Source organism: Rhipicephalus microplus, chromosome 1 (assembly GCF_043290135.1).
Source record: "Rhipicephalus microplus isolate Deutch F79 chromosome 1, USDA_Rmic, whole genome shotgun sequence".
NCBI lineage: Eukaryota > Metazoa > Arthropoda > Arachnida > Ixodida > Ixodidae > Rhipicephalus > Rhipicephalus microplus.
In genome coordinates this window covers 131,219,553-131,235,002 of record NC_134700.1, presented here as the reverse complement: position 1 = coordinate 131,235,002, position 15,450 = coordinate 131,219,553, and positions in this window count along the sequence as shown.

Below are 15,450 nucleotides of genomic sequence, written 5' to 3'. Positions count from 1 at the left end.
TGCAGTACTGCTTGTGGAGGAAAGCATCTTTTACATATGCCTCTAATGCAACGAGTTGATCGTTGGTAGATCGCCCCGCCCTGAAGCCTGCCTGGCAGCCCTCGAGAAGACCGTTGAACTCGAGAAAGTACACAAGTCTCCTGTTTATTATCTTCTCGAAGAGCTTACACAGGCAGCTAGTCAGGGCAATGGGACGATAACTGGCAGGAGAGGAAGGGTCCTTCCCTTCCTTTAGGAAAGCTACTACTATGGCCTCCCTCCAAGAGCGAGGAATGTGCCCCAAAAGCCATATTTTATTGTATAGGTGTAAGAGTGTTTCAAGAGTGTCTGGGTGTAGGTGCTGTATCATGGTGTATGTAACCTTATCTGCACCTGTAGCTGAAGGTTTGCACGTGCTCAAGGCAGCCCTCAACTCATAGAGAGTGAATTCAGAGTTTTAAGAACTGTTCGATTTCTCTTTGTCGTGTAAGGGCTTTTTTTCAACAGATGTTTTGTGTTTCATGAAAGTGTTTGTGTAGTGTGCTGAGCTGGACACGTGTTGGAAGTGTTGTGCGAGTGTGTTAGCCTGGTCTTCCAGTGTGTCCCCTGTTGTACTAACCAGGGGCAGGCTGTGTGTCTGTTGTCCTTTTAGTTTGCGTATTCGTGTCCAGACTTTGTGTGTGTCAGTGTATGAGTTGATGGAAGTGAGGAAGGTGCGCCAGCTGTCCCTTTTCGCCTCACGACGCACTCGCTTCCCAAAAGCCTTTGCCCGTTTAAACGAAATGAGGTTGTCCGACGTGGGGTACCGGCGAAGGACACCCCACGCTTTGTTCTGGGCCTGTCGCGCCCGCCTGCAGTCCTCGTTCCACCAGGGCCGCCTTGGGTTGCAGGACGCACTGGAGGCCAGGGGAATGGACTTTTCGGCGGCGTCAAGGATGTGCGCCGTGATGAGTTGGGCGGCTTCCTCCACGTGTAGGTGTTCTATGGATGTGTGGTGTAGTTGAGATGTTTGTGTGAATGTGCTCCAGTTTGCTTTTGATTCATTAAACCTTTTATGGGAAGATGAACTGCTTGGGCCTGTACCTAGATACGTTAATGAGGTGGGGAAATGGTCACTACCATATGGGTCCGTGCCCACACCCCACTCAAGACATGGAAAGAGAGCTGCGGAACCAATAGCCAAGTCAAGATGCGAGTATGTATTGTGTCCTAAGTTATGGTATGTAGGCTGTTTTTTGTTGAAAAGGCATGATCCGGAGGATGTAAGAAACTTCTCTATTAGGCGACCTCGGGTATCCGTTCTGGAGGAGCCCCAAAGAGGGTTGTGCGCATTAAGGTCGCCTATGAGGATGTACGGTTCGGGCAGCTGGTCGACCAGCGCCTCGAAGTCAGAGCTCACAAGTGAAAAATCCGGAGAGATGTAAACGGAGCATACCGTTATCAACTTATTAAATATTATTGTACGGATCGCTACAGCCTCGAGGACAGTGTTTAAAGAGATAGGGTGGCATGCTAATGACTTTAGTGCGATAATAGCAACACCTCCTGAGGAGTGGGTGCAGCCAACCCTGTCCTTTCTGAATACCATATACCTATTTAAGAAATTTGTGTTTTTAGAATTAAGGTGGGTTTCCTGGAGACACATGATACTTGGCTGTCTGTCAGGCAGAATCTCATACACATCGTCCAGATTTTTAAGGAGGCCTCTGCAGTTCCATTGGATTATGTTTTCTGTTCCCATTATTTGAATTTAAGAAGACTGGAGTGTGTGTGTTTGTGTGTGTTCATGTGTCGTCTTTCGGGGCTGTTACTCTTGGCTTGGGCTTTTTAGGCCCTTCTGAAGGCTTAGCCGTCACAGGCCGCTCCTTGCGCTGCGAGGCAGGCAGGAACGGCCGGACATCCATGTCATCATCAGATGTCCGAGGGGTGCCCGTCGAGCCGGGCCCCCCGGACTTGGCCCCCTTTCGGGAGCCCTTCGTTTGAGCCGCCACCCCCGGGGGTGCCACAGGTGGCACGGGCGGTGCGGTGGCGGTGGGATCCGGTGCGGGGCCCGCGGTGTCCATCATCTCGGCACCCTCCAACGCACTGGAGGACGGGGAGGCCGAGGCGGGAGCGGCACCGGTCCCAACAGACCTGGTTTGCACCACATCCGCTGCTGCCTCAGCAAGCGGTGTGGCGACAGATTGGGCTGCAAGAGGCAACCCAGGGGGGGGGCGGGGGCGGGACCAAGTCCGACTCGCGGTACTGGGTCCCCGCCGAAACAAGACGCCGCTCCGCCCCCCGGCGAGCTGCGTCGGCGTACCTCCCCAGAGGGAAAGAGGCGAACCTCTTTCGCGCCTCCGGGAAGGTGATGTTCTCTGTGACCTTTATGTTTATTATTTTCTTTTCCAATTGAAACTTCTCGCATTTTCTGGAGTACGCCGCGTGTGGGCCCTGACAGTTGATGCAGAGAAGTTGTTGAGAGCTACAATTATCAGTGGGATGGTCATGTTGGGCGCACTTGGCACAGGTTATTTGGCCCCGACACGAGTTAGTACCATGCCCGAACCTCTGGCACTTGAAACTGCGCCGCGGGTTCGGGATGTACGCTCGGACGGAGCACCGGATAAAGCCTGCATTAATATAATCTGGAAGATTGGACCGATCAAATGTGAGGATTATGTGCCTAATGGTTATTTCCTTGTCATCTCTTCTGATGGTAATGCGCCGAACTGCCGTCACACCTTGGTTTCGCAGGCCTTCAAGGAGGTCGGCCTCTGTCTCGTTTGCCAGATCTGGCTCCGAAATCACGCCCTGGGAGCTGTTGAGGCTGCGGTGGGGCGTGACTCGAATGGCCAGATCGGCGATGCGGGTTTGAGCAAGGAGCTTGTCGGCCTGGTCCTGTCTACTGAGCTCGACAAGGACTTCGCCAGTTCGCTGTTTTTTGGCCTTGTACGACTCTCCAACAACACTCTCAAGAAACTTTGACACAGGAAATACCGACAGTGAAGCAAGAGGTTTGGATTGGTCGACCGATTCCATCACCATGAAGCGAGGGAAGTTGTTCGGTTTGGGAGGACTCAAGTTAGGTAGTGGTGGGAAAGAAACTTCGGTGCGGCCCCTTTTCGGGGGCCGATCACGTTTGGGGGGGGGGGGGTTGGAAAATGCCATGTGACAGATTGAAAAGCAGGGAACGGGGGTACTTTCGTCGCTCGGTTTACCCTGATGCCGAGAGAGGTCCCGGAGCTCCCTGCCTGGTAGACAGGCAGGGAGCCCATCGGCCGGAGCTTGACCAAGGCTCCGACGGCCACCGTTTACGGCTTCTACCCTTCACCTATAAACACCTCGCCACGGTTGGGCACAGCTTATGTTGGGAGCTCGGGGTCCGCGGTGTCGCCACTCACCGTCACCTAGATTACTCAAGGTGCCCCGTGCGGGGACGTGTGTATTTGTGTTGAAGTTCCAGGAAGTATGTTCGGATATGGGCAATAGGCGCATGTTTTGTAACTTCAAGGAAGGACACATCACAGTCTATAGTCTGCCATTGCCACGGTGGCAGATATGCTACAGGAGCCATTAAACTATGTTCAAGTGAGACTCCAGTTTCCTCAGCTAGACTTTTCAGGCGAACTGAGAAGGGCTGCCTCATCGAAGGCCTGTTTTGAAACAGAATGGAGCTCGACAAATCATTAATAGTAGATTATGAGGGGTGCTTCTTATCTGCTTTCACCTTAAGGGAATAAACAAAGGACATGTAAGTTCTCTGCAGATGAAGCGAGCACTCATTCGACTCAACATTAAGGGTTTCTACGGGGCTGGTGCGAAAAGCACCCGTAGAAAGGCGGATGCCCGAATGGTGCACGGGGTCCAGCATCTTCAAAGCACTTTGTGTTGCAGACTGATAAACAATGGCCCCATAATCTAAGCGGGTGCGAATGAGGCTTCGATACAGATTCATGAGACATTGCCTGTCACTACCCCACGTAGTACGTGACAACACTTTTAAAACATTCATGGCTTTTAAGCATTTTGTTTTTAGATACTTGATGTGCGGTACGATGGTCAACTTGTTGTCCAAGATTAATCCTAAGAATTTATGCTCCGCATTGACACACAGACGTTGACCGTTCAATTCATGGTCAGGTTCTGAGTGCATGCCTCTCTTTCGGGAGAACAAGACACACGTGCTCTTTTCTGGGTTCAGTCGGAATCCGTTTTCCTCTGCCCATTTGGAGACCTTGTTTAAACCTAACTGAACCTGTCGCTCACACGTTACCAGGTTGCAAGATCTAAAGCCATGCTGGACGTCGTCGACATATGTACAATAAAACATATTGCGAGGGATGGACAAGTGCAAGGAATTCGTCTTGATGAGAAAAAGTGTGCAGCTAAGTGCACCACCTTGTGGCACGCCTGTTTCCTGGACGAATGTTTGGGAAAGAACCGTGCCCACTCAGACACGGAATGTCCGGTTTGACAGGTAACTTTTGATTATGTGAAACATTCTTCCGCGCACGCCAAGGTGGGACAGGTCTCTTAGAATTCCGAAACGCCATGTAGTATCATAAGCCTTTTCGATATTGAGGAATACAGAGAGAAAATATTGTTTATGGACGAAGGCGTCCCTGATCTGTGCCTCGATGCGAACAAGGTGGTCTGTGGTGGATCTACTTTCTCGAAACCCGCACTGAAATGGGTCGAGCAAACTGTTTGTTTCAAGGAAATGTACAAGTCTGCAGTTTACCATTTTTTCGAAGATTTTGCACAAGCAGCTTGTGAGTGCAATAGACCTATAACTCGAAGGTAAAGAAGGGTCCTTGCCCTCTTTCAAAATGGGAATTATAATAGCCTCTTTCCAGGAGTTAGGGATAGTGCCAGAAAACCAGATAGCATTGTACAAACAAAGTAAGGTTTTTCGTGTTTCCATCGGTCGGTTTTTTAACATTTCATAAACGACGCGGTCAGAACCTGGGGCAGAAGTACTGCAGGGGTTTAGAGACATTCGCAGCTCAGCTAGACTGAACGCTTGCTTATATGCCTCGTATCTAGTGCATTTGTGTTCGAGTTTCTGCTTTTCTATTCTTGTTCTGTATTTTTGGAAAGTGTCAGTATAGTGAGATGAGCTGGACACCTGTTCGAAGTGTGCACCGAGGAAGTTTGCCTGATCTTCCAAGGTGTCACCCTGAGTGTTTACGAGTGGAAGTGTGTGTACTTGTTTTCCTGCTATCCTACCGACCATGTTCCAGACTTTAGCTTCCTGTGTGTATGAATTGATCCCTGACAAAAACTTCTGCCAGCTTTCTCTTCTGGCTTGCCGACGCGTTCTCCGGCCTTGAGACTTTATTTTCTTGAAGGTGTCAAGATTTTCAGCTGTCGGTGAGTTCCGAAGCAGCCTCCAAGCTCTGTTTTGCTGTTTGCGCGCGTTTCGGCATACAGAGTTCCACCATGGCACACGCCGTTTTCCAGGGTGTCCATTTGTTTGTGGGATGCATTTTGTTGCAGCATCAATCAAAAATGCTGTGAAGTAGTTGACAGCAACGTCAATGTTCAAAGTACTTATGTCATTCCAACCTAGACGAGCGATGGTATAAAAGAGTTCCCAGTCGGCTCTGTTTATGAGCCACTTGGGAACACGTGATGGACACTCAGTTACTGTATTTGTGCTCAAAACTATGGGGAAGTGGTCACTGCCATACAGATTACTGACGACATTCCACTGGAGTAGAGGCTCAAGAGATGGAGATACTATGCTTAGGTTTATGAAGGAGTAGGTGTTATTGGCGAGATTATAATAGGTTGGTTCTTTTCGATTTAGGAGACACGCGCTGGACGAGAGAAGGAACTGTTCGATCAGTCGACCTCGCGCATCATACCGAGAGTCACCCTATAGCCTGCTATGCGCATTAAAGTCTCCAAGGAGAACATAAGGTTCCGGAAGTTCATCAATTAAAGAATGTAAATCACGTTTTTGCAGCTGATAGCTAGGAGAAATGTAAATAGTGCAGATTGTGATCCCTTTATCAAAAAGAACCGCTCAAACAGCCACTGCCTCAAGGGATGTTTGGAGTTGTAAGTGTGTGCATGGCATTCCTTGATTCACTATGATGGCAACACCTCCGGATGAAGTCATGGCATCATCACGGTCCTTTGGAAAAATAACGTATTTACGAAGTAAATTTGTGTGTTTTGAATTAAGGTGTGTTTCTTGTACACACAGCACTTTTGGTGAATGTTCATGTAAGAGTTTTTGGATGTTGTCAAGGTTTCTGAGAAGGCCCCTGACGTTCCATTGTATAATTTGAGTGTTCATGTAGAATGTAACATAATGCTGTGTGTACGAAAAGCGAGTGGCTGTTTAGACGGGGAGTTTGAGTTCACTTAACATGGCCGTCACCAGGCCCTGTTATTTGCTTTTTTGTTTTCTTGGCACGCTCCAAGGAGCCACGCCGCTCTTTCGGCACCAAAGGTGCCGACGTATCCATTGCCTCCTCGGAGGCACTGGATGCCCGCACGTGCGGGCTGTTAGTTCGGATTTCGGGCCTCGCCTTGTGAAGGGAGGCCTTGAGACCCGAAGACTCTGGAGTCTCCGGTCTCTGTTTGGAAGTACACGGTGCAGCCATGGCTACAGCCGCCTTGGGCGCAGGTGCCACAACCGCCGGCTCGGTATGCGCGGGCCAAAGGAGTGGCGAGGGCTGGTGCGTCGGTGCCCCCTGACGCGCCGCATCAGCGTATGTAGGTCCATAGAATGGAGCGACTTTTCGCCGTGCTTCCTTAACAGATATGTTCTCCTTCACCTTTAATGTAAGTATTTCTTTTTCTTTTTTCCAGTATGTGCAGGAGCGTGAATATGCGGCACGGTTTCCTTCGCAGTTTACACAGTGTGGCGGTTGTTTCCAGTTCTCAGACACGTGGCCTAGGACTCCACATTGTGCAAAAGTCTGGTGACCACGACAGGTTTTAGAGCCATGGAAATACCTCTGGCATTGGAAGCAACGACGAGGGTTTGGTATATACGGCCTGATAGATGTCTTTGTGTACCCTGTTTGAATGGAATCTGGTAGTTTACTGGATGCAAACGTGAGTATCAAGTGTTTCGTTGGTATTTCCTTATTATCTCTTCTGATGATAATTCTCTGTACATTATTGACATTTTGGCTCTTCCACCCTTCCAAAAGTTCAGTTTCGGTGAGTTCAAGTAAGTCTGCATGAGATACCACTCCGCGAGTGATGTTGATAGATCTGTGTGGTGTTACGGTGATCAGTACGTCACCAAACGTTGAGAGGCTGTCTAGCTTTACAAATTGTGCGTTGTCCCGAATTTCGAGAAGAAGGTCTCCGCTAGCCATTTTAGTTACTTTGTATCCAGCCCCGAGAGTTTCAGTAAGACACCTGGCAACTACGAAAGGAGATACGGTCCTGCCTTGCTTTCCGGTTTTTTCACAGTGAATGACTGGGAAGTGGGGAAAAGTTTCTATTGGCTGGTTGAAGAAATTTATGTCGTCGGTGCGTACCCGCTTTAGGCCGGTACGATCAGACAGTTGAGGGAAAGCTCCATGCATGCCGGTCTTATTTTTGTTCAGCAGCGTTGGCGGCCAACCACCACGGAGCCCAACAAGGGGACGCTGCAAGTTTGCAGGTGGTGAAAGCATGCAGACGTCCGCCGTACAACACTGCCACAACCCAATGCGCCTAGACCAAGGTAGGCTATTTGCACAAGGTTAACCCTTGCCGCCAGGAAAATTTGAAGTAAACAGAAGAGAGAAGTAGACAGGAAAGCTAAAAAAGTAAGAAAGACGAAGATGTAGGGAGAGAGAGATAGGAAAAGGCGACTGCCGATTTCCCCTGGGTGGGTCAGCCCAGGGGTGCCGTCTACGTGAAGCCGGGGCCAAAGGGGTGTGTTGCCTCTACCGGGGTTCTTTAAAGGTCCAATCACCCAGCGTCAGCTCAACCCCAGGATCCCCTTTCCCCGGACACGGCAAAGCCACGCACGGCTAGGCGTGGGAGGGAGTAGAATCTCCCCCGTTAGCTCGGGTCCGTGGTGTCGCTACACACCAAACGCCTACTTGCGCAGGCGCCCCTGCGGGGGGCGAAGCATCCGTGAATCTCGAAGTATTCAAGAGCCATGTCTTCTCGATGTATGTCACTCGGAGCCTTTCTCCGCCCTGCGGTTAATGTCGGATCTATGTTTATTATACAGAGGGTCATGTTCTCAGTAAGAAATACGAGGCATATAGTGTGCACATTTGACTACGGTGTACTGATAGTCCAATCGGCAAAAAAAGGGTATTTATTGGCGATTGAAGTACTGATTCAAAGGTAAGAAGAAGTTGTGTAATAGTTGGAACAAAACTATTAATTTTGCTTACTTTCATTTTTCGCGTGCAGTGTAAACACATGCAGTATAAACAAGACTTTAAAAAAAGCTCGCGTTCATTAGTGTGTCCTTGCATGCGAGTGAATTCACGTGAACAGTGAAAACTCAGCTGTGCAGAGGTTCTATATGCAAAGCATTTCATGATGATGATATATGGCGTTTTTTGGCGCAAGGGCCATTTGATGGCCAAAGAGCGCCAGTTCATAGGACAAGGAATGTGGACGATGATTGTGATTAGCGGCTGTATAAGGGCCATAAAATTCCTCGCGGTAAGGCGGGTAAAAACGTACAAGTAGTAAAATCATGAGCATGCCGTGAAAGGTGTGTGGTGCGAATAGGTGATGAAAGTTGGTGATAATAAAAGACGATGATGGATATGTATGGCATTAGCACAAGTGCCTCACTCGTTCATACCCTTGCGTCCAAGGGCCGTGAGGCAAGTGCTTTCTTGTGTAGCCACCGCAGCGAAAACCTCCCAGGAGAGGTCGTGCTACGGAATGCCGGGGAATATGATATGAAAACTATGAATTTCTCTTAAAAACGCGAATAATGACTTATGACTAAAAAGCGGTTCCCTACCGACGAACATTGCAGGGTGTAAAGGTATATGTTGTCGGTAGGGTAATGGAAAGTGTTGTTTTCTTAGAGCGTCCAATTGTTTACACTGAATTAAAATGTGAAGGACTGTTAATCCTTCACCACATCTGTCACACAATGGTGGATCCCCACCCGACAGAAGATGTGTGTGTGTCGTGTATGTGTGTCCTATCCTGAGTCTTGTAAGTATTACCTCTGTATGACGCGATTTCGATACGGGCAGCCAATGACCAAGGTGTGGCTTAACAATGTGTAGTTTGTTTTGTGTGTGTGTATTCCATTTGCTCTGCCAGTAGTCCCTGAAATTTCGTTTGAGAGACGGCTTAAGATCAAGGGCCGGGATCGATAAAGGTGTAATGGCGGTGCTTTCGTGGGCGGATGCAGCAAGCTGATCCGCCATCATGTTGCCTTGAATCTCACGGTGCCCTGGCACCCAGCACACAACAACGTGTCGGTTGAGTGTGTAGAGTGTGCATAAAATGGAGTAAAGTGAAACGAGGACAGGGTTTTTTTGTTTTTTAAGACTTTGCAGAGCCGTTACCACACTGAGGGAGTCTGTATAAATTACTGCTTTTTGTATTTGTGATTGTTTTATGTGTTTAGCTGCCACGAGTATCGCGTAAGCTTCCGCTGTGAAGATACTTGTGCCTGGATGTAGCGGGCCAGCATCCGAAAAGGAAGGGCCAACAGCAGCGTAGGACACAGAGGAGTTAGACTTAGAGGCATCTGTAAAAAACTCAGGACGTGTGTATTTGTGTTGAAGTTCCAAGAAGTATGTTCGAATATGGGCAATAGGCGCATGTTTAGTAACTTCTAGGAAAGACACATCGCAATCTATAGTCTGCCACTGCCACGGTGGCGGGTATGCTACAGGAGCCATTAAACTGTGTTCGAGTGACACTCCAGTGTCCTCAGCTAGACCCTTCAGGCGAACTGAGAAGGGCTGCCTCATTGAAGGCCTGTTTTGGAAAAGAATGGAGCTCGACGAGTCATTGATAGTAGAGTATGAGGGGTGCCTCTTGTCTGCCTTCACCTTAAGGAAATATACAAAGGACATGTAGGTTCTTTGCAGATGAAGCGACCACTCATTTGACTCAACATAAAGGCTTCCTACGGGGCTGGTGCGAAAAGCACCCGTAGAAAGGCGGATGCCCAAATGGTGCACGGGGTCCAGCATCTTCAAAGCACTTTGTGTTGCAGACTGATAAACAATGGCCCCATAATCTAAGCGGGTGCGAATGAGACTTCGATACAGATTCATGAGACATTGCCTGTCACTACCCCACGTAGTACGTGACAACACTTTTAAAACATTGATGGCTTTTAAGCATTTTGTTTTTAGATACTTGATGTGCGGTACGAAGGTCAACTTGTTGTCCAAGATTAATCCTAAGAATTTATGCTCCGCATTGACAGACAGACGTTGACCGTTCAATTCAATGTCAGGTTCTGAGTGCATGCCTCTTTTTCGGGAGAACAAGACACACGTGCTCTTTTGTGGGTTCAGTCGGAATCCGTTTTCCTCTGCCCATTTGGAGACCTTGTTTAAACCTAACTGAAACTGTCGCTCACACATTACCAGGTTGCAAGATCTAAAGCCAAGCTGGACGTCGTCGACATATGTACAATAAAACATATTGCGAGGGATGGACAAGTGCAAGGAATTCATCTTGATGAGAAAAAGTGTGCAGCTAAGTACACCACCTTGTGGCACGCCTGTTTCCTGGACGAATGTTTGGGAAAGAACCATGCCCACTCGGACACGGAATGTCCGGTTTGACAGGTAACTTTCGATTATGTGAAACATTTTTCCGCGCACCCCAAGGTGGGACAGGTCTCTTAGAATTCCGAAACGCCATATAGTATCATAAGCCTTTTCAATATCGAGGAAGACAGAGAGAAAATATTGTTTATGGACGGAGGCGTCCCTGATCTGTGCCTCGATGCGAACAAGGTGGTCTGTGGTGGATCTACTTTCTCGAAACGCGCACTGAAATGGGTCGAGCAAATTGTTTGTTTCAAGGAAATGTACAAGTCTGCAGTTTATCATTTTTTCGAAGACTTTGCACAAGCAGCTTGGGAGTGCAATGGGCCTATAACTCGAAGGTAAAGAAGGGTCCTTGCCCTCTTTCAAAATGGGAATTATAATAGCCTCTTTCCAGGAGTTAGGGATAGTGCCAGAAAACCAGATAGCATTGTACAAACAAAGTAAGGTTTTTCGTGTTTCGATCGGTAGGTTTTTTAACATTTCATAAACGACGCGGTCAGAACCTGGGGCAGAAGTACTGCCGGAGTTTAGAGACATTCGCAGCTCAGCTAGACTGAACGCTTGATTATATGCCTCGTATCTAGTGCATTTGTGTTCGAGTTTCTCCTTTTCTATTCTTGTTCTGTATTTTTGGAAAGTGTCAGTATAGTGAGAAGAGCTGGACACCTGTTCGAAGTGTGCACCGAGGAAGTTTGCCTGATCTTCCAAGGTGTCACCCTGAGTGTTTACGAGTGGAAGTGTGTGTACTTGTTTTCCTGCTATCCTACCGACCATGTTCCAGACTTTAGCTTCCTGTGTGTATGAATTGATCCCTGACAAAAACTTCTGCCAGCTTTCTCTTCTGGCTTGCCGACGCCTTCTCCGGCCTTGAGACTTTATTTTCTTGAAGGCGTCAAGATTTTCGGCTGTCGGTGAGTTCCGAAGCAGCCTCCAAGCTCTGTTTTGCTGTTTGCGCGCGTTTCGGCATTCAGAGTTCCACCATGGCACATGCCGTTTTCCAGGGTGTCCATTTGTTTGTGGGATGCATTTTGTTGCAGCATCAATCAAAAATGCTGTGAAGTAGTTGACAGCAACATCAATGTTCAAAGTACTTATGTCATTCCAACCTAGACGAGCGATGGTATAAAAGTGTTCCCAGTCGGCTCTGTTTATGAGCCACTTGGGAACACGTGATGGACACTCAGTTACTGTATTTGTGCTCAAAACTATGGGGAAGTGGTCACCTCCGTACAGATTACTGACGACTTTCCACTGGAGTAGAGGCACAAGAGATTTAGATACTATGCTTAGGTCTATGGAGGAGTAGGTGTTATTGGCGAGATTATATTAGGTTGGTTCTTTTCGATTTAGGAGACACGCGCTCGAGGAGAGGAACTGTTCAATCAGTCGACCTCGCGCGTCATACCGAGAGTCATCTCATAGCCTGCTATGCGCATTAAAGTCTCCAAGGAGAACATAGGGCTCCGTAAGTTCATCAATTAAGGAGTGTAAATCACGTTTTTGCAGCTGATAGCTAGGAGGAATGTAGATAGTGCAGATTGTGATCAGTTTATCGAAAAGAACTGCTCAAACAGCCAATGCCTCAAGGGATGTTTGGAGTTGTAAGTGTGTGCATGCAATTCCTTGATTCACTATGATGGCAACACCTCCGGATGATGTCATAGCATCAACACGGTCCTTTCAGAAAATAACGTATTTACGAAGAAAGTTTGTGTGTTTCGAATTAAGGTGTGTTTCTTGTACACACAGCACTTTTGGTGAGTGTTCGTGTAAGAGCTCTTGGATGTCGTCAAGGTTTCTGAGAAGGCCCCTGACGTTCCAATGTATAATTTGAGTGTTCATGGTGAATGTAAAATAGTGCTGTGTGTACGAAAAGCGAGTGGCTGTTTAGACAGGGAGTTTGAGTTCACTTGACAGGGTCGTCACCAGGCCCTGTTATCGGCTTTTTTGTTTTCTTGGCGCGCTCCAAGGAGCCACGCTGCTCTTTCGGCACCAAGGGTACCACCGACGTATCCATTGCCTCCTCGGAGGCACTGGATGCCCGCACGTGCGGACTTCTAGTTCGAATTTCGGGCCTCGCCTGGTGAGGTGAGGCCTTGAGACCCGAGAACTCTGGAGTCTCCGGTCTCTGTTTGGGAGTAGGCGGTGTAGCCTGGGCTGCAACCGCCTTGGGGGCAGGTGCCACAACCTCTGGCTCGGTATGCTCGGACCGAAGGAGTGGCGAGGGCTGGTGCGGCGGTGCCCCCTGACGCGCCGCATCAGCGTATGTAGCTCCATAGAATGGAGCGACTCTTCGCCGTGCTTCCTTAAATGTAATGTTCTCCTTCACCTTCAACGTAATTATTTCTTTTTCTTTTTTCCAGAATGTGCAGGAGCGTGACTATGCGGCATGGTTTCCTTCGCAGTTTACACAGTGTGGCGGTTGTTTGCAGTTCTCAGACACGTGGCCTAGGACTCCACATTGTGCACAAGTCTGGCGACCACGACAGGTTTTAAAGCCATGGCCATACCTCTGGCATTGGAAGCAACGACGAGGGTTTGGTATGTACGGCCTGATAGATGTCTTTGTGTACCCTGTTTGAATAGATTCCGGTAGTTTACTGGATGCAAATGTAAGTATTAAGTGTTTTGTCGGTGTTTCCTTATTATCTCTTCTGATGATGATTCTCTGTACATTAGTGACATTTTGGCTCTTCCAACCCTCCAAAAGTTCAGTCTCAGTCAAGTCAAGTAAGTCCATGTCAGATACCACTCCGCGAGTTGTGTTCATTGATCTATGTGGTGTTATGGTTACTCGTATGCCACCGAAATCTGAAAGACGGTCTAGCTTTTTAAATTGTTCTTTATCACGGATTTCGAGGAGAAGGTCTCCACTAGCCATTTTGGTTACCTTGTATCCTGTGCCAAGAGTTTCAGTAAGACATCTAGAAACCAGGAAAGGAGAGACGGTTCTGGCTTGCTTTCCAGTTTTCTCACAGTGAATGACGTGGAAATGGGGAAAATTTTCTGTTGGCTGGTTGAAAAAGTTAATATCATCGGTGCGTACCCGCTTTAGGCCGGTACAATCAGACAGTTGAGGGAATGCTCCATGCATGCAGGTCTTATTTTTGTTCAGCAGCGTTGGCGGCCAACCACCACGGAGCCCAACAAGGGGACGCTGCAAGTTTGCAGGTGCTGAAAGCATGCAGACGTCCGCCGTACAACACTGCCATAACCCAATGCGCCTAGACCAAGGTAGGCTATTTGCACAAGGTTAACCCTTGCCGCCAGGAAAATTGGAAGTAAACAGAAGAGAGTAGAAGACAGGACAGATAGATAGTGAGAGATAAAGACGAAGATGTAGGAAGAGAGAGATAGGAAAAGTCGACTGCCGATTTCCCCTGGGTGGGTCAGCCCAGGGGTGCCGTCTACGTGAAGCCGGGGCCAAAGGGGTGTGTTGCCTCTGCCGGGGGGCCTTAAAGGTCCAATCACCCAGCGTCGGCTCAACCCCCAGGATCCCCTTTTCCCCGGACACGGCAAAGCCACGCAAGGCTAGGCGTGGGAGGGAGTCAAAACTCCCCCGTTAGCTCGGGTCCGTGGTGTCGCTACACACCAAACGCCTACTTGCGCAGGCGCCCCTGCGGGGGCAAACTCGGTATTACGTGACGCGAACGGACCACATAGGTAAATGACACATACAAACATAATGATCATGACATGCGTGTCATGTAACAACATGACTACATGCCACACTCATGATGTGCTCGCGGCCATTTCGCTAGCTTTGCATACACCGAATTCGGTATTACGGGACGTGAATAGATGACGAAGGTATGTCACTGGTAAAAACATGATAAGCATGAGATGCGTGTCATGTAAAAACATGACTACATGCTAAGCTCATGATTCGCTCGCGGCCGTTTTGCTAGTTTCACATGTACTTAATTCGGCATTACGTAACGCGAAATGACGACATAGGTAAATGACATGCTCAAACATGATGATCATGGCATGCGTGTCATGTAAAAACATGACTACGTGCCACACTCATGATGCACTCGTGGACGTCTTGCTATCTTCACATATGCCAAAATTTCGTATTACGTCTCGTGAATGGATGACGAATGTATGACTAATGCAACATGATAATCAGGAGCTGTGTGTCATGTAAGAACATTAATACACGCCACCCGCAAGGCCCCAATGCACTTCGACGTGAGCCGGCGCAGGTGCGCGCGGGCGTTCGTTTTATCACGTCATGCCAGCGATGCCACGCCAGGCAGCGATATCCACCTAGCAGAGATGAGTGGATCCGCCCACTGACCTTCATTGCGGATCGGCATGCCATACACTCGCAGGTGCACGCCGCGCTGCATTGCTTTGACGCATGCGCGTTTGAGCGTACAAGGCGTCCCTCCGTCACGAGGAGATTGATTGATTGATTGATTGATTGATTTGTGGGGTTTAACGTCCCAAAACCACCATTTGTTTATGAGAGACGCCGTAGTGGAGGGCTCCGGAAATTTTGACCACCTAGGGTTCTTTAACGTGGACCCAAATCTGAGTACTCGGGCCTACAACATTTACGCCTCCATCGGAAATGCAGCCGCCACAGCCGGGATTTGATCCCGCGACCTGCCGGTCAGCAGCCGAGTACCTTAGCTAGACCGCCGTGGCGGGGCCCGTCACGAATAGAGGCAGACGCGGTGCTGTCTAAGTAACGTCGTCGGCGTGAAATGGCACACGGGCCCAGCCTGCGCGTGCGTCCACGTTG